The sequence below is a fragment of the Dermacentor albipictus genome, chromosome 8, assembly GCF_038994185.2.
Source record: "Dermacentor albipictus isolate Rhodes 1998 colony chromosome 8, USDA_Dalb.pri_finalv2, whole genome shotgun sequence".
NCBI lineage: Eukaryota > Metazoa > Arthropoda > Arachnida > Ixodida > Ixodidae > Dermacentor > Dermacentor albipictus.
This window is the reverse complement of record NC_091828.1, coordinates 108,707,536-108,730,183: the sequence shown is the minus strand read 5'-3', so window position 1 is coordinate 108,730,183 and position 22,648 is coordinate 108,707,536. Positions and strand designations below refer to the sequence as shown.

The window sequence follows — 22,648 nt, the reverse complement described above, 5'->3', positions numbered from 1 at the left end:
GGCTGCAGCGTGTACAAATAAAAAGAATTGAATAGAAGGGTCGGAAAGGTGAAAGGCTCAAAGCAAGCGCTCTGTGTCGGAGGCTTAGAAAAGTGACGTGTGATCAAAGCATTTTAAAGCTCTTTAAATTTTGCTCATCTCATGCCGCTCACACAGGAGCGTATGCTGGAATCAATGCCGTCTGTTTCATTAGTCGTGTGTACGACCAGTGGCACATTGAATAGTAAAAATGACACACTGACGGACAGAGTTTCCAGCAAAATGATACGCTTCAAGGACTGCTTGCCTTCAATTACAACAAGCATCCTAAGATCATTAATCAGGAAGATAGCAAGTGAATATTTGTAACTGATTATTGCGATCAAGATTTACGCCCTGAGTGAAATTTCGGCCATGGTTATGAAGTATGGTGAACAAAATTATTTATTTATCGCAGTAAAAGAACTCCGCCTAAAGTTCTTTTCTTTTCTGCGACTGCAGGTAAGAGCTCAAAACTAACTTTCCTGCATCCGTCCACCTGCCTCTTTGGTGCGTCGTTGTAGTCAAATCGTTATTATCAAATTGCTTTCGTCAGGCCACTTTTTTTTACTGAGCTTAGTACTGATCTTATGTGAAAGTGCTAAAGCAGTCGCTGTAATACCATGCGCTTCCTTTCTTTTTTTTTTCTTTTTTTGCGGGATGCATGTTCTGAGAGGCATCTGTGCATGCATTTAGAAAGCCACACCACGCATTATTTCATTAGAGGAAGAAAAAACGACCCTAGGTATAAAAAAAAATTTTTTTTTAGAAAATGGCGATGTCTATGGTGAGTACCTGCTGCTATATCAGTAAACGAGTTGGGAGCCACATCATCGCTGAATCCGGGTAAAACTTCATGGTGTTCTCACATAGACAAAAACCTAACAGACCACAGCGTCTATCCACGATGCTGCGGACTTTCAGCCTGACAATGAAACAGAGACAACTATACACCAAACAACAGTCGAACGCCGCCGGTACAACACTGACACCACGTTACTTTTTTTTTCCGCTTGTGGTTACGCTGTCATGTGCGCAAACGCATCTTCTAGGCTAAGAGCGGAGCTAATGCTAGGCACCTGTCAGCCCGTTTCGGTATGCATGCCACCGTCCCAATTCCTCACCGATCCGTGCTGGTCGAGGGGCTGGAATCCCTGCTGCCTTCCATACGGGTTCCTCAGCCTTTGTGGAAGAAAACCGGCCATGGGTGTCATATAGACATTCCCCAAGTTGTCCGGCCCGTATCCACCGCCAAGCCCATCAGGTCCACCAGCAACTTCTCCCGAGTAAGCCGCTCCCTGCAAACCTTTCTATTTGGAACAGCCAGGTTAGTGCTCAGACGGATGAGCATCTCTATGAGTTGCCTTCGTTTCCTATGGTTGGATATGACACCTGGATATGACGCGAAATAGCAAAAATATTAACATTATAAATATTTTATACATGATACGGGACTACTTATAAGACATTTTCGTTAAAGTTAGTTATTATTCGTAAAATACGTTTGAAAAAAGAAAGGAGCTATAAGAAAAACATGAACTGGTTTCTTTGCGGTGGTGTCACCTTGTAGCCACATAACGGGTCCGTCTCCCTTCTTCTTCGTTAATACAAGGTGGATTTCTGAACTGGCTGAGTTTTTCCGAGTATTTAGTGCTTGAAGCAGTCAATCTCACTTAGATGCACAGTTAACATTTGGGGAGACAACAAACCACATCGCAAATTCACAATTGTCCGCGTGTTTCGGTGGGGCCTGCATTCAAGGATGCCAGAAATGCTGTAACTTTGGAGCACGAACCGTTTGAGCACATCAGACTACATCAGAAAACTTGGAACATCGCAGGCGAGGCTATTACTAGCGGGATTTCAACTCTGCTCAAGACTTACCATGCCAAAAGTGCGGGCGAATGTCACTGCTGGTACCGCGGCAATAAAAAAGGCCACGTATAGAATTGCCGGTAGATTCATGTTCCCGACTTCGTCCCGGCCCTGCGGGCCTGCCGACTGAGCAGTTTCCAGCGTTCAACAGCTATTTAACACTTTCGTGACCGCACCTATTCCCGTCGACAGTATGTTCTCGATGGTACAAGTTCGAATTTTGGTGCCTCTCCGAGCGCTTAGGACAGCTAGCGCCATCGAACAGGTTAAAGAGAGACGATTTTATCAGGTTCAGATTTGTGTTTCTCTTTTCCACCGTGTAGGGATTTTTAAAGCGCCTGCATGGTCGGGGTGACGAGCGCTCGTTGTTTTCGAGATGGCATTTACGTCGTGCGCATCCGCTCCAGGGAAACGGTGAGTTTCGACGGATTCCGACGCATCTGGGCTCGAATTTGTGGATGATAACAGCACCACAAACTCGGAAGACGATTTCGATTCGTCGGACTTCAGTACGGACGACGACAGTGCAGCAAACTGCCGTGGAACATCGACAAGTATCCGCCGGTGAGTTTTGCTTTCTTCTCGGACCATGTTATCGCATCGTAAGGATTTCCGCCATGTTCTAAGGGTTACAGTTCCTATCTGCAGGGTCTCAATGTCATTCAGACAGGACCACTTGCCGGCGGCCACGCAGAGAGTGGAGTTTTGTATATGAAGACCGCCGGGAGTGGACCTTGGAATCGCGCTCCGGAGTGCTGCGCGGCGGTCCGTAAGAGCCGTCAATTTCTTGTTTTTCGCCGCCGAAATCATCAGGGATATATGCAACAACACAAATAAGTATGCGTGGATGCATATTTTCGAGAAGCCCACGTACAGCGAGAGATAGATCTCGCAAGGAAGTCACTCAAGAGGAGATGCTCAAGTTCGTCGGACTTCTCGTATACATGGGAATCGTGCAAGTCCCATGCTTGCATTGTTATTGGAGCACATGCAGATTATTCTCCGGGCTTCTTCTGCCTACAGTGATGCCAAGGGAATGGTTCAAGGCGTTGCTTGCCTTCCTGAGGGTGTCTGATCCAGGGAAGACGACCGTCGCATCCCATGGCAAGCTTCACCGCATATCCTCTCTGCTTCAGCACATCAACGATTCTTCCACGTTATTTTTTCAACCGCGTCGGAACCTCTCTGTCCGGGAGAAAATGGTGAAATCAAAAGGTCGGTCTCAATTCGCCATTGCATGAGGGATAAAGTGTTACAAATTATAGGTTTTGGCAGATTCAGAAACGGGGTACACTGTTCAGTTCTGCGTCTACACGGGAAAGCGCGAAGAGCCTAGCGTGCTAGGTTTGGCATTCGATGTTGTGACGCGGCTGTGCAAAAATTATCTTGATCAGGGTTGCATCATTTCTTTGGCCAATTCCTACACTTCCACATCTTTGTTTCTTCATTTACTGGAGCGCAAGACATTTCCATGTGGGATAATGTGGACAGATCGGCGTGGCTTTCTAAGTGAACTCAAAGGCACACAGTGGGAAAAGAAGGCGAAAAGCGAAAAGAGAAGGCAGAGTTTGATGGCTGCGGGAGCAGGATGTTTTGTACTTGCAATGGAAAAACAGGCGGGTTGTGAATATGTCTACCGCGCAGACAGCGAATAAACTCGTCCTTACAAAGCGAAGAAAGAAAGTTGGGAATATGAGGACAGAAGTGTCCGTGAAGAAGCCGGTGCTGATCAAGAAATACAATGTGGGCATGCTTGGAGGGGATAAATCTGACCAGCTCATCGGATCCTACAACATTCTTATGAAGTCCGTGCGTTGGTGGAAGACACTGTTTTTCCACTGTATCGATATAGCTGTAGTAAATAGCTTTATGGTGTTTGACGAGCATCATCAGCAGCATCCAGAAGTCCCAGAATTATCGCGAAGTTCGCACTTCAACCAGTTTGCCTTCAGGTTAGAACTAATCGACCAGCTGCTGGTATATGATGAGCCACATTTTGCGGACCCCCCATTTGCGCCTGTTGTTCCCTCTCGGAGCGCACCTTAGGTTCAACAGCATAAAATACAAAAAAAATGAAAAGATATAGAAAGTGTAAACTGTGCTATGAAGAAAGAAAAGTTGCGCAGAAAACAAATCTGCGAAACGTGCAGCTAACCTCTGTTTCACTTCATCCAGAAACTGCTTCGCACGGTGTCACGATAGACGACACTAGGTCTAATGTTTTCTTGTGTACCTGAAGAACTTTTGTAGATACAGAGCTAATATTTGCAGGCTGATTTCATATGGCCCTTTTGTTGAGAATGTATATTTCAATTTTTTTAAATATTTTTTTTGTGCAAAGCAGCATTGATGTTTTTATCAATCTTTCTCATTTTTGTTGCAATTTTTTCGTTTTGCTTAATTTTTTCGTACTATTATTAATAAAAATGTTGTTTGAAATTAATACCGTTGGAAAGATAATTTCTTCTTCTACAATTTGATATTATACACTTCAACATGAATCATTTCCTGTGGCAGGAAAAAAAATAATTACCTGACTACCCTAAAACTACCGATTTTCCCGCAGTCACGAAAGTGTTAAGTTCACGCAGCAATGTCAGCACGGCTGGCACGTGAAGGACAGCGTGCTCCTAAGTTAGGCTTATGTTACGTATTCGTGGGGGCCCGAGCTTTCTTTAAAACATTAAAAACGGATTGAATCCTTTATCGAGAAAGAGAGCGACACTATGTTTCCCACCTGTACAGCAATATAGAACAAAACTACCAAAAAAAGGGAAGGGGGAAGACAAATATTTTTATCTCCATAACAGATGTTCGAGCACGAATTATAGAAAAAAACAACGCAGTGTCGTAAGCCTATACCTTATTCTAAGAAAACGACCTTGGCAGCTATTCGCGACCCATTCTCTCAGAGTTCGATCGATACACTGTCAGAAGCGATCCTTTCAGTTTCATACGGAAATCTATTGCTGGACAGCAGCGAACATTGTATAACTGCGCGAGCAAACGAACCACAAAGACAGCGAGGGACAAGGACGGGCGCAGACTTGCAACTAAAGTTTATTCCACAAGGTACACATATAAATACACACCCGACACACATCACTGCGCGTGCGCGAAAAAAAGGGGAAGGTAAAAGAAAAGTAAAACCTTGTATATGCGAAACGCGACCTACCTACGCTCGTCAATAAACCTAATCTCACTGGTATGTAAATAAACTCAGGTGTCACTGACACATTGTTGTCCCTTCTTTTTAATATGGTACGCCTCGAGTAGCTCTCTGGCTCGGCTATCTCGGCAGCGGCACAAAATCTTTGTTTCCTTCATGATCGGCTTGCACGTGCACGCCAGGCAGTGGACAGGCAGGTGCCCATTCGTTTTATTTCTAATAGACAATTCGTGCTCACGCAAGCGCACATTCACACACCTTCCTGTTTGGCCAATGTAAACTTTGCCGCATGATAGAGGTATCTGGTATACTACTCCAACACTGCAAGCTACGTGGGAAATGGAGTGCTTAGTTCCGCACCTTTGGAAGTTATTTTTACTTCTTTCTATGCGCGAGCATAGCCCAGCGAGCTTGCCGGGAGCCGAGAACGCTACCTCAACTCCATACCGTTTCACAACCTTCTTTAAGTTGTGGGAAGTCTTGTGAACATAAGGTACAACTGTCCGTTTCTTATTTTTGCGCTCCCTTGTGTCTTCAGCAACATTGCCTTCCGTCTTTGTCTTCTTAAGCACTGCCTCCACTACTGCTGAAATGACTGATTGCGGGAAACCGGCTTCTTCCAGCCTTAGAATCTGCTTGTCAAAGCTTTCCTGTATTTTGTGCGTGCAGGACTTCCTTAAGGCTGATAAGATGCACTGGGTGGCTATTGCCCGCTTTACCGTTTTTGAATGAGCCGAATCGTAGGGCAACAATTTCTTTTGGGATCTTGGGTTATATTTCCAGCACACATGGTCGTCACAGAAGCTTATAGCGTTGTCTAAAAACTGAATATTATTATCCTTTGTTAGCTCATGGGTGAATGTTAAACCTTTGCCAAGGCGCTGAAAAATGTGTAGTACACCTGCGATGGCGTCGTCATATGTGTCCTTGCCCCTCGCTGTCTTTGTGGTTCGTTTGCTCGCGCAGTTATACAATGTTCGCTAATACCTACCAACTCGCCCAACAACAAGTTCTACTAAACTATGCTGGACAGCAGCCCAGCTGTGGCCGTTCTCCAGGCGGACGAATTGCGTATTAGGCTTGACCTGTCATTGGCAATCATGATGAGGTAAGCGGTGCGGGCGAGCGATGCTACTTTAGTCCCACAGTAAGTTGAAAGAACGTGGTTTGTGTGATTATGGAACTTATCAGAGGGTTAATACTCTAGCGGAAATAAAACCGTTCTGGAGGGCTCAGGTTTTTGACTAATTAATTAACAGCGGCTAAGAGACTTCGTTCTCTGAGCGTGGGCGCGCGATCCATACAGACTGTCGCTTGCGGGCTGTCATCGATGTTTCCAGAAGAACGTGTTTTTTTGTTTTTTTTTAGGAGTGAATGTATAAGACGTTTCTTTTGCTGTCTCTCGAGACACGCCCCCTTATCGGCACGATATGCAACAGGTACGACGAAATAAGGCGGTCGGCGTCCCCCGCCTGGAGTGACGATAAATAAAGCGAAGAAAGATTACAGCAAATCCAGCGCATTCGCGACAATCATTGTTAACCGAAGCTTTCCTTAAACGCTTCACATAAATTGCTTGAAAATGCACATGCAATGGCCACATTGTTTTTATGCTTTCTTTTTAGAAGGCGAGGGGGAAGGGAGAGAAGTATGTGCAATGTACAGTTCACGTTGCTCGCCCGACGCAGTTTCGAGTCCCTTAACGTCGCGATAACGCTCGTGTAACTGGTGGTGTTATGCTCCGCATTTTAGCACCGTAGAAGATGCGTGCCTGCTATGTAACCTGCACCAAGGTAAATATACCTGGTAGCGAAGCTTCCATACAAGCCCATACGTTCGAAACATGGCGGTTCAACGGTGGCTCATCGGACTTAGCCCCATCTGTGTGACGAGGGAACACTTCCGGTGGACAAAAAAAAAAGAATGTAACGCCACATCCGTTAAAAACAAAAGTGACGTCATTTTGTTCTCAAAGACCCGACATCTGTTTTGGTGGCCTGCCTTTAGAGCTGTATATTTAAATGCCCCGTCATTCGACTTGACGGGCGTTTCGAGCTTTCAGCGCGGAAACTGTTGCAGTGAAAGGTCAGCCGTACGGACGTAGATATCGCGTACCTGCACAGAACATTCTTTGGAGGCCGACGAAATCTTTGGGTGTACAGTGGTGGTCTTATAGATGGACGACAAGCCCGTCGGCCAGCGCAGTCACGGGAAACCAATTAAAGTAAACAATTATCTGGCGGTCGTAACTCACTACCGTTGACTGTATACATTAAGAAACGATGAAGCTACCCGCGTCGCCAAATTCAGTCACTGCGAATATCATACCTGTGACAACAAAACTCTGGGGCCGAATTTTAACGCGATAGCGTTAAGGAGCTCGTGTCGCAGATAAGCCGGTGTCGTCGGCGTCGGTGTCGGGTGTCGGCGTCGGCGTTTTGCGGCGTTGACCGTGAGCGATAAATCACGGCAGGCACTCCATAAATAAAAAGCAACTTCCAAGATGGGCTGGGTGGGAATCGAACCAGGGTCTCCGGAGTGTGAGACGGAGACGCCACCACTCAGACACGATTTTGATGCTTCCAAAAGGTACAAACGCGCCTCTAGTGAATGCGGTGTTGCCTTCGAAACGAGCCGTGGAAAGTTATACTGTGGTGTATATCGGTAATTATGAACATGTAACTTACAGAAGTCGCAATTACACGAGTAGCGAAGTGCGTTTCGCTGCATTTCTTCTGCGCTTTCCGCACACGGAGAGCCATCTTGCGGCAAACACAGAAGACCCCCTCCTCTCCATGTACGGCGCTGCCCCGACAGATGGCGCGCCACGCGCGCATTGGAGCTGTCGCGGCTCAGACTCTCTCCCCTGACAACGCTTCGCCTTGCTCCCTCTGTAGAATCAAGCGTCCTTCCTTTCTTTAGATCACTATCCCTCTATCTCTCTGCCCGTGCCGATCACGGCGTTTGGCTGGCGTGCATCATTTCCCCCTCCGGGATACCGAGTTCTTTGGTTCGCTCCGCTTGCTCAGGCGCACGTTTCGTTGCTGCGCCGAACGCCGCGTTGCTCGACCATATGGCTCGACGCTCACCGCGTCTGATGCGGGGCGCCTCGTAAGTGATGGCTGCCCTGTAGCCCATTGTCTTACACCCATTGGCGGGTCGACGGGAACGCTATCGCGTTCCACTGTTGAAGGCGAAGCTTAAGCGTCCTCCAATTTTTATAACGGTTCGGAAGGAAACCGGTTCCGTTGGCCTCATGTGATTGGTCAAAATTTTGCTTGCGTCAGAGTTGGCGGGGTGGCACCCCAAATTACGATCACGTCACGCATCTTTCAATCATTTCCAAAGCGAATCCGTCTTTGGCTAAGATCGGAACCGGCGAAGGGGTAGCCCGCTTTGGGTTCCGTTGCTGTGGCCTGGCTGTTGGCTTGCGACCCGGGTCGCACGCGCCGGTCGCGCGACACCGGAGACACACGGGCGTCGCGCGGGCGTGCGTTGGTTGCTTCGGGGGCTATCACTTGCGTTAGTCGTCTGCTTGGCGTTGCTCTTTCGGTGTCGACCGCGGCTGGAAGTGACATACACGTTCGAAAAAGCGGCGGTTATTTATTTGCGCCAGCCCGGCCGGCTTTCTAAACAGACCTTTTGCAGGCTGTGCTACGAACTGGAGGAGACCCGGGTGCAAGCATACACCAGTGGTCATTCCACGCAGAGGACGGAACTGCGCGCTGCGGTTCATCGACACCGGCCTGCAGCTCCCAGAGGCTGGTCGGAAGCGAAGCATTCATCGGAATGGCCTAGGCCTCTGCTTCCGACACTGTTCACGAAGTTGCTCTCGCAATTACTGTGCTGGCCGGTAGAAGGGTTGGGTCAGCTTTCCCGTGACCTACGCTTCAAAGCTAATGACAAGGAGATCTTTGCATGGTGAGATCGAATTGCTAGTGCGATCGCCAGCATGAATAGCTCGCAGAATGCCGTTCAGCAATCAGAAGGGTTCAACCTACGCTGGTCCCGCGCTTCCTTCCTTAGGTTGGTAAAACTATAAAGTCAGGACGCGAAGGTATTGTGGAGATCTTTTATTCGGCTTCCCTTTTATGCGAAGCATATTACTAGAGCTCAACCCAGCTCCTTAGGCGCGGCGGTGTCGCCTTCAATACCACGTGACACCGTGACGCTACGACAGAGGAGAAACAAGGCTCCAACTCGCGCCGTCGCTCGCGGCGTCGCAGCGGTATATAAGCAGCTGCGCTTGCCTCTGCTAGACACTCACGAGGTGAGATGCCTCCTGCAGACAGAGCTGCTCGTTGAAATGAGAAGCGAAGGTTGCGGCGTGCTACAGAGACTGTTTCTAGGTGACTTTGCTACGGCGCAGCGACTACGCGCCCCGCATCGGACGCGGTGAGCGTCGAGCAACGCAGCGTTCGGCGCGACAACGAAATGTGCGCCTGAGCAAGCGCCGCACGCCTGAGCCGACGCCGACGATACCGGCTTTTCTGCGACACGAGCTCCTTAACGCTGTCGCGTTAAAATAAAGGCTAGTATGCTTCGCATCCTGGGCTTAACCTTAGCTAAGCCACAGCCAGTTTTTTTCTCTAGTTCGGGAGTTCCGCACTTAGTTCCTCAATTTCACAGCACAGCGCGCACCGTCAGCACCACATTCTTCGATTTTACTTCGCGCAGGCAATGCAGGGCCCGTATATCGTAATGTTCGATTTCAAGTTCCATTGCTTCTATCACGCGACGCGCTGGGGGCAGATTGCAGGAATAGCGGCAGCGCGGCGGCAAGCGAGTCATGTCCGAGTCGATGACGAAGGGAGAAAAAAGAAGGAAAACTGATATGGTCGGCTGGTAATAAAGGTGACCCTGAGAACCAGTTCACGTATTCGTTGTGCTCGCTACTTAAAGGGACACTAAAGTAAAAAAATGACTTCTTCTGCATCAGTAAATTACCGTTCTACAACACCAAAAACACCACTCTTACAACGATACGACGTTCGGTAAGCCAGAAAATGCGCAAGAACGAAATACGGGTGGCGACGCCTAGTTAAGTTCCCGCACCTGGGGCCTGTGACGTCTTGGACTTTGATGGCATCTTCTAGGGCCTACTAATTATATATAGCGGTGCAGATTGAGTACATTGTGTTCTAAAGGAGCCAAATAATAAACGTGGCAAGTTTCGGAGACCTTTATTCAGCTAACGCGGCCCGAATACGAAAACATACTTTGGAATCCCTGACGTCACGCTGACGTACCGGCGCTGGGATTTCGGCACGAAATTCAAGTACTGATACTTGGACCTCCAGTTCCGCATCTAATAATCAAACAATTTTTTTTAAATGTCTGCCTGCAGGGTTCTCAAACAATGCTTCATTAGCCTAAACTGATTTATTGTTTCGCTTTAGTGTCCCTTTAAAAAGGGCTGGCGGTAAGTTCCTGTCACGTGCATCGTGCAAGCTCCTGGTAGCAGACGACATAGCGCTGCGCTCCGCCAACTGATTTGCGCTTGCAGTACCACCTGTCGGCTGAGAATGAAAAATAATCACAATAATAATTTACTCCTGCACAGCGTGAACGCCGGGCACCCCAGGCTTATACTTTAGAGCTTGTCGTATAATATTTTATTTTTATTTTACATTTACTTAGCAAGCAGAAACATTCTCCAATTCCTCGATTAGCTCGTCATATAATGACGTACACTGCAAAGGTGGCACCCTCTCATCTATTGGTTGCGTCCTCCCCTTCTTCCACCACCGCCTTGGGAGTGGCACATTTAGTAACGTAAGCGACGAAGCGAACTGTTCGTATTCCGAACCGTTATAAGATTCGGCTCCTGATCACAACCGAGAAGATTCAACAGCCGCCTGGAGCTGCGCAAGGCAGCCTCCCACTGCTCCTCACTAGATATTAACTGCTTTGGAGTGGGCTGAGAGGATAAAGGAGGCCTACTTCAAGTAGTTCCTCCCCCACCCTCTATTCCATTGCCCCTTCCCTTTAAAGAGGGATAAATAAAGTTTTTTCATCATCATCATCATCAACAGCCGCCTTCATAGCTGGGATGAACGTTCGTAAAAAAGATGTCCATCAAAAATGGCTAAATGGTCTATCGACATGGTCCCCACTACGTTTCTGTTCTTTATTTTTTTTTCGAATACCGCATGGGCTCCAGCGTAATCATGCATGCGTTTGTTTTATTGCGGTACCAACTATACGGAATGTTCGTAGCGCTCTTGTGCCATCCTTGTTGGCACCAACGTTGGCGTCATCGTGCTGTACTGGTATCGATGCGCATGCGCAGCCCGCACGTGAGGAGTTCGAAGTCCTGCCGAGACGCGCATTGCCTTTGGCAGCAAAAGCGATTAAACGAAGTGGACGCACCATCGCGCTACGCTCAATTCGCTCTGCCTGAGCCAGGACAGCATCTTGGCTTCATTAGCTGGCCTAAGCGCTGAGTGAGCACACATTAGCATCCCTCGCGAACACCTCTGTGCAAACCTCACCGTAGTGGATTCAGCTGAACGGACAGTAGGCATCGTGCTAAATCTACACAATTCTTTCGTTAGGCGTTGACAAATACAGCGATGTTCCTTCGGTCTCGTATCGTGCGCCGTAGAGGTGAGACGCCAGCATCGACACCAGCTTCTGACCTTGCAAGCTTTCTGAAACGTGTTCAGTGCAACGCTAAACCTTGCTATCGCTTTCAGCGCTTCGCCTCTGGAAAATGCTAGAGAGTTTTAGCCCAGCGGGTTTACGGCCAGCGGAGCGGAGCGGTCTCCACCGTTGCGCCAGCGGAGCGGCTCGCGAAAAAAGAATTCTAGCCCAGCGGATCACCCGCTCGAGCGGGGTAAAGAGCGGGGAGCTCTGCTGCCCCACCTAGTGGTTCGAATAGGAGTTACTGAGAAATGAAATTGAATTACGCTTGCTTTTATTATGCAAGAAATGTTGAATAAAGATATATTACATGTTCTCAGTGCATTATTTGTTAATAATGTACTGAGTATTAATGTACGGGTCAGCGCGGCAGTCGCCGTCTTCGATGCAGAACTGCCGGCGTTCATGTTCGCGGCTGCCCTCTTGCATTTCCCATACACGCCCGCGCGCCCTTACGCACGCTCGCGCGCTGCGTATACCCTCCGCTGGGGAGTGCTTTCCAGCGGGCGTAAACGCTGCTCCGTAAAACCGCTGGCCGCCTCAGCGTGGTGCGCATGCGCAGTCGCGACTCCGCTCGCCCGCTCCGCTCCGCTGGCCGTAAACCCGCTGGGCTAAAACTCTCTAGTTCTCACACGCAAGCGTTTACGCTTGCGCGTAGAAAGATTGCCAGTTTTTCTTTTCCGGAAGGGAAGCTCTTAAAGCCATAGCAATGTTTGTGGAATCGGTGAAATTATGTTCGTCGCCGGGAGTGTAGCGAGCGCTGGAAGAGCAAGGCGCCTGGAGGTGGAGAACAGAATCGGTGCGTTCGCGTTCTTTACGCTTGTGCACGCTTCGACGCCGCGGTGCTCCCTGTGCGCGTTCGCGGCGTTAATACGCTTGCACTCAACAAGCGTTCAGGAAGCGAAACGTCACTGAAATTTTCTTTTTTGTTTGACAGACGAGTAGTTGTGCGCAGTGTATCGAAACGGCGTGCGTCATTTGAAACCAAGATTCTGCCCTGGCTTGTCAGAGACATAACTTTTTTTGGCTTATTTGACGAAACGCAGCTACAGAAACGATGAAAAAAAAATTGGCTAAAGAAAAGCTTTTGCTCGTTTTGGCAATTCGAACACGGGCGTTAAACACATAAAAGTGCCGGGGCGCCGCTAACCGCTGTCGTTTCAAACGAACCAACCTTCGCCACAATTTTCAAAACACTTTCGAATTCTCGGAATACCTATTCTATGTACGTTAAGCGCTTGCGATTGCACCCGTCACACTTAACGTGCGAAAGGATGAAACCGCCATCAAACCTGTCCGCTGTGAGCGCCTTATAATAGGTATCCGAGTGGAGACAGAAATACAGAGCAAGATGTACAGTGGAGCTAATGAACCGCTGGTCAAACAAGGCGACTTGACGTCCCAAGTTCCATTGTGGAAACGTTGGCTACAGCCTCATGTAATCCTCGTTCTGCCACTATTTATCACCTAAGCATACCGGGGTCTCTTAGATGAGCAGACGGGACCTATCGCTGCCAATCATGGGTGACAAGTCCGAAGCAACGCAGGCGCGCGAAGCCGCCCTTGTACCTTTAGATGTTCCCAAACGCGCGCGTTCTCTCTGCTAATGGCAAGTGTGAAGCGGCGCCGTCAGCGGCGACAGCGGATTGGATGAGTGGAAAGGCGCAAGGTCTTCAGAGAAGCGCAGTGCGTTTCGCTGCAATAGCGACAACACCAAGTGGAGGTGCCGTCGCGATCTGCTGGAACGGCTCTGCCTACAGCCAGGACGAGTCCTGGGGGCCGGGGTATTCTGTAAGGGCACATTCACACCGGCGACTTGAGGAGGTCGCACGACCATTTGCGACTCCCATTCAAAAAGCGACCGAAGGCGACTGATGTTCACACCGGCAAGCCCGGCTGAGCGCGACCCGCAAGTCGCAATCCCGGAGATTATCGTACTCAGCGAGAACTCTCGGAATCTACGCGGAATTTGAATGCGACGCCGGAGGAGGCCGGATGCAGACACACGAAAGATCACTTCCGTTGCGCCGCTGATTGGTTTATCAGTTTTGCGACCACGGTCGCGCGACTGAAAAATCGCGCAGAGAGCGACTCGCCCAAAATGGTCGCTTTCGAGAAAGGCGACCGTTTGCGACCATTTGCGACTGGTCGCAAAGCGACCAACTTGGTCGCGCGACCTCCTCAAGTCGCCGGTGTGAATGTGCCCTAAGAGTCCTCCTAGTGGACTGTCCATTTCGGGCACTGCTGATTGGTTTCAGCTGTAAGAGCGAGGAAGAGACGCGCGGCCCCAGCGAATCAGCAGCGGCCGAAATGGACAGTCCACTAGGTGGACTCCTACAGAATACTTCCCCTGGCTTCCGCTGCCATGGCATAAGCTTCTATAGCACACCCATTAGCGTTCTTGAAGACCAACTGTAGGCACGCCGCACCGTGATGCGCGCACTGGTCTCGGCTGTAACGCACAGTGAATGCCAAGCTAGATCCATTCGACCCTTTCGTTCGGCGCCGGTAAAGGCGACGGTTTTTCTGCCGGTTGTACGTCTCGCGCACCCCCGACGTTTCCGACTCCGGTAGCGCAGCGTCCGGCCCTCCTCATCACGCCAGCGTAGTGACGAGCCTGGTAACCACCCTTTCCCCCACCCCTCGGGTAGGGTAGCAAACCGGGTGCTCATCTGGTTGACCTCCCTGTCTTTCTTGATCTCTCTCTCTCTGGTAACAACCAGGGGGCTCTTCCTGCTGTGCAGCAGCAGTTGCCTAACGTGGGGTGCCCAAGTTTCCCGGATAAAAGAAGTTTTCTTTTTCTTTCAATCTTCGGGCGTTTAAGTGTGCTTTGATAGCAGCGTCGCCGAGAAACGGCGCTATCCAGGCAAACTATAGTCTCGTGTCCTGCGTCGTGCCAGCTCAGCTTTACGAATTAGAAAAGCGTGTGAGGGGCTTCAGCGTCACCCTAAACCTTGAGATCGAATCGAATTGGCAGTTTTACCTAGGCACTCCAGTTCTAACAAACCATCGCTTACGCTCCACTCTGCTCACAAATTTATTTGTGGATATATAAACCCTTGCATTCTCACCCAGTAGGTATTGTACAAAAGTGTTCACCTCTGTTCCGCGTAACCACAAAAAAAAACATTTCTCCATAACATATGAACATATAATGTCGGCCCAAAGGCATCCTAATGCAGACCGACCTGTTATTAAAATAGTGTTATATACTCCAGGGATTCTTTTTTGTTTCGATTACTTTCCTTTGCTTTAGCCATTGGATATGTGCCACTGGGTGTCGTTATTGTCCATTATCCTGCGGGATGGGTATGTGCGACTGCCGCGCAAACGGTGTCAATTCCTTGAATGTTGCTCCATGCATGTCGTACTTATCGTCGCATACACCTGCCATCACTGTTCTTCCCTGGACCAGCATCACACACCGCCTTCGTCCTCGTGTCATCGCTACGTACACGTCGCACACTGATACCCACCTAATTTGTGGTTAGTGTTTCAGCCTAGCCTCTGAGCGGTGTAGTGAATAAACAAAAACAAAAAGACGGTGAGTGACAATAAAGTTCGTAAACACTGCACGAAATATAAAATGAAAAAAACATAAATAAATCTTAGGCATTGTGCTAAGCTGTAAGGCCTTTTATTCAGCGATTCATTAGAGCTTCGCATGGCACAGATGTGCGTTGGAACTGCATGCATTTTTTCCCCCTCTTTCTGCTCGCGAGACACAATAGCCGAAATGCAATGGTGTGAAATGAGTAAGCTTTGATGTGGGCTGCGAGGGTGAAATTTTGTATCAAAGAGTCGAGGCTTCCGAAAAAAAAAAAGCAATATGGTTACATTTACGACGGCCCTGTCTTCCTGTTTGTCGTTTCTGTCTCCGTACTTCAGAAGTCCCACGAAACGCCGTTTCATGGCACCTAACAGTGTGTAAAAGGGAAAGAACCGCCATTGTTTACTAGCTAGCGATTTTTACTAGCTAACGAACCTTTAATGTTAACCGCAATGGGCCAGGAGCCGTTTTGGGACAGCGGTAAGCTCTGCCGAGCGCAATTCCTGGCTGGCCTGATGGGCGTGGCACATCAAATCGGTCCGTTGGGCGTCGGCCTGGGCGCGGACGCCTTCGACGCCCTTTCCTACTCCTAGGTCGTTCTCCGTCTGGGAAGTCCAAACTCCGTTTTCGTCGTAGCTTTACTTGGCCTTGGCCCTGAAAAGGCTCGTCAATATGGTAGTTGGCGAAGTACGGGCTCACGACGTTGGGCATCTGTCCGTAAGTAGGCATTGCGTGGCGCATGGCTCCGCCTGTAGCTCTTCCTGTACGCAAATGGGCGCTACCTCCCTGCAATGCCTGGAAGAATTCTCGGCCCCAGTGTTGGAGAAGGTTCTGGTCCATGTTTAAGCCACTAATACCGTCGTTCCAGTGGTTTAAGTTGTCCCTACCTGTGAGAAGAAGTCGAGAGAAAAAAAGATGGGTTTGAATTTTTGCTTTCAGGATGACAGTAAGTAAATGCGGAAGCTAACTTTTGGCGAGGATTTTCTGGGCGCTTTCATCTACTGCCAGCTTTCTCTACTCAATCAGCATGGCCATTCAGCCTGGCGGTCCGGCTGACGTAACTTCTCTTACAGATCGATCATCCATATGAACATCGCCTGGAAACGAGTCAGTGAAGCCTTCTGCGTCAAAAAATATAAACCACAAAACACTAGCTGGAAAGGAAACTTGTGAAACAATGTTTATCAACCACACTCACGAAATATCTGTGAAACAAGCAAAAAATGGAACGAAGTGTTCAAGAATGGCAAAATTAATTTCACCACACCAAACATAGGAAAGTAATTAGGTACAATATTAAAAACAAAAGAAAAAGCCACGCTCAGCTCTTGATTGTTTGCTTAAGCAATGCTTCCAAAATAAATCATGTCCAAACATTTTAATCACCGCCACAAAAATCCTCGCTCACCTGAGTCAATCAATCAAACAATTTCTTTGGCCTAATTGAACGAGTACTTTACCAAGATTCATATTTCTTGTCTTCTGCTTGCCTTATCGCGAAGCGGTTTCTCTCATTGACATTTAAGCGCCAAATACGGTACCGCAAACCCTTTTATTGTTCCCTTCGGATCATTTGCGAAATGAAATACTGTACATATATTTTTCTCATTTTCGCCTATGAATAAGAATTGCACAACAACCGTAATAGCTTACTCAAGCTTCACATACAGTTCCCAAAGCTTCAAGTACGGAAATACAGGCAATGAAAACACCGCACAAGTAGAACGAGAAGAAATACGCAAACGCGATACGAGGATTTAGCGTGTAGGAACATTCTGCGCTTGGTTGAATATGATTGGCCGTCATCATATTTTATAACGCTCTCTAGCGTAACAAGTGCTTTGTGAATGCAGCCTTACTTCAGAATTCGGACCACAAAGAAGGTCTGATGATTGGCTTGGATGTTTCACATTAACTATGAGTGTGCTATACTTGAAAAAGGTGAGTTCTTAGTGCATGTATAGGTTCATAGCTAAGAAACCCAGAGAAAAGAAAGCTGGGCCGATTCGAACTCAGAACAGACGGGTACGTGTTAGTCAAACTGCAACACTTTTCCATTTAGTGCCGAAGAAAGCAAGGCCACAAATGAATGCTAATATGCCACATTGGTCCAACAAAGAATCATTCTGCCGGCAAGACGTTAACGCCTGCATATTAAGTATGGGACCTATATATCAGCAGAGCGTCGTATTCACTACTCCGACGAAACGCGAAAGAAAAACTGATAGATCCGTCTATGATGTCCTTGATGTTCTGAAATAGACGTATCAGCGTCAGTTTAGTACATCACCTTTCTTATTGTATGACTAGACAATACAAAACTTTATTTTCATCGCACATGGCTACAGCGGACTTTTTTTTAGTATCAGTCGTTTCTACTGGTTTCTACTAGTAACAGTCGTTTCATTTCTTTTTTTTTTTCACCTCCGATGATATATGCGTTCGTTGTTTCCCGGTGTTATTCCTGGTGTTTGTTTATAATATACTTATCGATAAAAGTAGGTATTACTTTATGCCACAGTGAACTTCACTTTGTATCATAGCTTTGTACATCCTTAATAAATTAACCTGTACTCCTTTTTGTTTTCTATATAGATAACTTGTCGATAAAGCGTGCCGGTACATTCTGCTTAAACCATGCACACGGTCAAACTCATATATACGCCTACATACATCTACGCGGTAGGAGCCGACACTGACTATTTTAGCTCTCTTCGCATAAATGTGTCGATATTTTACTATCGTCATGGAAAAATAACTGGGTCAGTATTCACAAAGAAGTTATTACACTGTAGCTGTTCGTAATAGCATCTGCAAGCCAGCTGTGGTGTCGGATATATTATTAGCGAAGGTAGCGGGCGAATGGCAATAACAAATAAATAATTTTGTGAACTCAACCCCTAAAGTGTTATAGTGTCTGCCTCAGTTTTACATCGTAACTAAAGCATGACATTCCACGCAGGCAAACGCAGGTACAATCAACAAACCCCCCTCGTCATACAGATTGTTCTACAATCAAACATTGAAAAGAGCGGAAAGATTTATTCCTCTAGCTTTAATTACCTGTATTTTGGAATCCGTTGTCGTGGAGAAGACCAAAATAAAGGTTTTGTCCGTATTCCGGTCTTCCGTAGATCATCCAGCCTCGCCTAGCCAGGGGCAAAGGCCAGGGTGTCGAACGTTGATTTAGCTGCGCAGGTTAGAGGCACGAAAACGCGGGATTGCAATTAACTATACCAGCACCAAATAAAATAATCAATTATTGTGGCCGTAAAAACCCAAGTTCACCTTGAAGACGAAGAGAGTAGTGCGTAAGGGCTGCGTAAGGCCAGCAGGTCTTAATCTAATCATCTCTTCTCGCCTACAACGTCGTCTCTAAATTCCAGCAGAACACTGGCATACATATTATTTTTCTTGAATGCATGCACAAATCTCACACAACGGCACCAGCCCGCCTACACCCCGCCTAAAAAAAACCGCAATTAATAGAAATAAATAACATCTTTCCTGACAGATTTTTTTTTCTTGTTATCACTCCTACAGATCCATGCATTCACCCCGGCGATATCAGAGCAAGAAGAGTAAACTATGAACAACAATAAATAAATGCAACAACGGACAGAATACTGTTGAAACAAATAAGCAGCAGTTCAGCTACCCTAGGAAGAGCAGCAGATGAACTCAATGATACATGATTGTTGGGGCGAAGTAGTTCTTTAATCTAGCGTGTGGGCGGGTATTTTGAGCATAGTCGAGTCATCCCTAACAGGCTTTCCAACAACGCTTGCACAAGCAATGACGAACGGAAGCCAATAAAACGAGAGCACTTCCTTCCCACGTACTTCAAGTGCAACTGGTGCATATTTAATGCATCCCATTCGCCGCAATTGGAAGCACCGTCGTAGCGCCACGTCCCGGTGGTTTGCAATGTCCCAGATGCGGGTAGAGGTGAAGGAAGCCTAGGGGCGCATGTCAGTTGCAAGCGAAACCAGTTCCAAAATGTAATGTCGGTTGCCGTCGTAGCAAATGATGCCTTACAAGGAACCAAGACAGCCGGTGCAGAACTATGCAAATGGTACCAGGACGTTCTGGAGGCGCCAAACCATTCGTGTCGCGACTTGTGTTTATTGGTGTGTAGGAACAGGACCACAGAAAATCAATTTTTTGTCGACAATCGAGCTCAACGAGGCAGGAAAGCCACGTCAGACCCTATTTTTGGAGAGTAACAGAGGTCTCCCAGAGTCAGGATGACTAGCAACAACTTTATTGCGTCACATATGCAACAGCACCCCTGCGGTCGAATTCCCTATGGAGTATATTGATAGCAATCGGAAACTGATAAAGTATTCAGCCGGCTATGCGGCACGCTTCGTTGCAATACATAAAACCTAGAGTTGCACTACCTGAGCGTTTAGAATACCACTGCATAAAAAACTTGAGATGATAACGAAGGTAGATACGCAGAAACTTTGCCGTTCACGAATTTATACGTTGTTGCGCATTTTAGAAAGCTTTGAGACCTCCAAAGAGGACATTTACGTCATCGTAGAGCTGACAAAAAACAAGTCAGGCGAAGCTTGCAGGGTGCTCCTTTAAAAGCTGTGCAAGCTTTCGTACATGCTTATCTATTCACTACCTTAGACGCCAAACTGCAACGTTTTCATGCGTCTCAATTTGCGACATGCAACGCGGTGGCCGTCCTAGGCTGATGTATATTGCACTGCTGTCCTCTTCTTGATGTTACCGCGCTTCAGAAATAGTTAAGGCATCACGTGTCAAGGCATACTTAGTTACCAGCCTGGCAACGATATATTAAGAAATATGGTCGTCATAACCACTCCAAGCTCGTCCTAACAAATTATCTTTCTTGAGAATCAACTCGGTCTTTGTACACCCCTCCTGGTTGTTCCACTGACATAACCTCGGCTGTAAAGGCGCCTTTCCGGCGCTAGCTAACTAGGATGTCACTGCATTATTTCTTTTTTTTTAATATAGGAAACTTCCTGTCCAGCTTGCAAAGCCGCAACAAGTTTCTTTCTCCGAATTTTAGTATATTTTTCAATACATCGCAGGTACGTCCACCCACCTGATCTGAATAAAGAAATGGTCTCCAATCCACGCTCGCGAAGGTGGTTGGACAGCGAAGCCGTGAACGGCAACTAGAACGATTACCCAATGAGTGACGTAGCTTGAAACTACTCACATGGCGACATTTACATGCGCTATACCTAATTATTAGCCTAAACGCTTTCAACGGCCTGCGACTTGGCTTGTGCAGCTACTTCGTGAACCTACGAAGAGTGGACCAAAGGGACGAGAAATGTACTTAATTGTACCTTCGCCGCACCTCCCATGTTCGCTGCTCTTCAGGAGCCCTCACTATACGTGACCTTCCCATAGCGCTGTCACAACTCCAATCAAGTGCAAGGCGGGTTCTTCGTTTGCGCACGAAAGTGTAGTTACGTCACTCGCTGCATTGTATGCTACAGTTACCGCTTTCCGGCGAATGAAGCTTATGTAACCGTTATCTTTACCGGGAAGTGCTTGCGGCGAACGGTATGCGCGAAGGCGAGCTTTCTGGTTCCTTTCTTTTCTTTCCCTCCGTATGGCCGGCACCACCGATGCCGCGGATATGCGCGGAGCCGAGCGCCATCTAGTGGTGCTGCAAGGAAGCAAGCGGCGCACGCGGCACGCGCTTCCCGCTGCGATTGGTTGAGTTTTTATCTACGAACACGACAAACCCACTGGGAGCTAGACCGCAAGGAACGTTCATGCTACATCGCCGGGCTCTTCGACCCCCAACGCCACTTACAAGTGACCGCTGCTTCTAGAGCCAGTTTTGGTGCGACGAGAGCCCGTGACACGATGAGCGACGTTGGTAGCTTGACAGCGTATTGTCGGATAGCGTCACTTGTCACATCTGCGATAATTAACCAATTAGAGTCTTGGGCGTAGTAACGGGCGTTTGTTTGACCGACGACCTACTTACTGCGTACAGGAGAGCCATGGCAGGCTTTTCACTATAGACGCGAAGAGACCCACCGACTTCCGCGACAGTGAGCCACGCGTGTGTCCCCGTCCACAGCTTTAACCACAAGACGAGGCGTTGTGCAGTTAACTTGCTTCGATCCAGCTTCCCGCAACATACATAGGTCCAGTCGAGTCTTACAGACCTCCGTTTAGTGTCTGTGCTGTCAATATGTGCCGCACCACTGCGCTGTGCTATACGGTGTGCTCGTAAAGGTTAGGGAACGCATCTCGTCTGTAGTCAAGCCGATATATACTGAAACTGTTCTGCATTATCGTGGTAAAAGAAGGGCACCCACTTTCTGCCGCAAGGCTTTGCCTATTAAATGCAGAAATAAAGACGCTAAAAGATAAATAAATAAATTATTAAATGGCTGACAAACTGCCTGCGTGCCTTTATCCCATAATTCAGCTGTAAATGGTAACCAGGTATTATCTGTTCGTTGTCATTATCGGTGCTCCGTGTGGTACATCCAGCCATTACAGGCTATGCGGCAGCAACCCGACGTTCCGAACCAGCCTCGCTGAGCTCCGGACCAAGCCTCCTTAAGGAGAAGCCACCTTCAAACCCAACAGCCCATGTCGAGTGTTACTGTTGCCTGCGTCTTCCAGTACAGCGCACTTTGCAGCACTTCCCGCGCCCGGACCGTGTATCATTGGCTGCGTTCTATATCCTGATTGCTACTTACCGCTCCATAATACTGGGCCACTAATGGTGCAGGTACCACGGCAAGTAAGATGCCCGCGAAAATAAAGGCTGAGAGTTTCATGTTTGGACTACCTCGCACACGGTAGCCGGCAAACTGCGCCTTCAGCCGATGGCAAGCAATCTTATAAGCCTTGCAGACGAGACACTGCCACGTGCTCAAGGGGGAGCATCTCAGGTGGCACCGCTTTCCAACCCCCCTCCCCTCACCCCCTGTTGTGGGCCCGTTTTCACTTAGGCTTTCATGAAAACAAGTAAATAAATTCCAAAACGAACCAAACTCTGGCTCTCGACGGGCGAGGTTTTGCGTGATTGCATACTGTAACGCAAGAAGAAAGAGAAAGTGAGTGATGGACGACAGACTGTCTTGGATATTCGAGACGCACATGCTCCGAAACAATGGAACAAAGTTTTACCATTTTTTTTAGGAACTAGGTTGGCCTTGGATAAACTTTCTCTAAGATGTTTGCCGTTAAAGCACTTAGCTAAAGAAACACCAGACGCTGCCCTTTCCACCCTTATGAAAACTATTGTTCGCAGTTTCTCTGCTGCCTCAAAACACCGAGTCGTCCCAGCCAACGGATAGCCAACAGCAGCGATGTCCACTGTTTGTCTGGAATGTGTCTACATAAGACAAACGAAATATATATTTAACACT

General features: G+C 47.9%; 1 long non-coding RNA gene across 2 annotated transcripts in view; it reads right to left on the bottom strand.

Annotated features, from left to right (window-relative positions):
* LOC139049032 (uncharacterized) overlaps positions 1-22,170 on the bottom strand; it is a 29,336-nt gene extending 7,166 nt beyond the window's left edge. The window contains exons 1-3 of one of the 2 annotated variants that reach the window (XR_011508053.1): positions 21,974-22,170; positions 18,321-18,447; positions 1,143-1,328 (exon numbers count right to left, since the gene is read on the bottom strand). This is a non-coding gene — a long non-coding RNA (uncharacterized lncRNA). Of the gene's footprint in view, positions 1-1,142; positions 1,329-15,328; positions 16,145-18,320; positions 18,448-21,973 lie in introns of those variants that run through there. The other variant, XR_011508052.1, reaches the window with a different exon arrangement.
* Between the last annotated feature and the right edge of the window lie 478 nt (positions 22,171-22,648).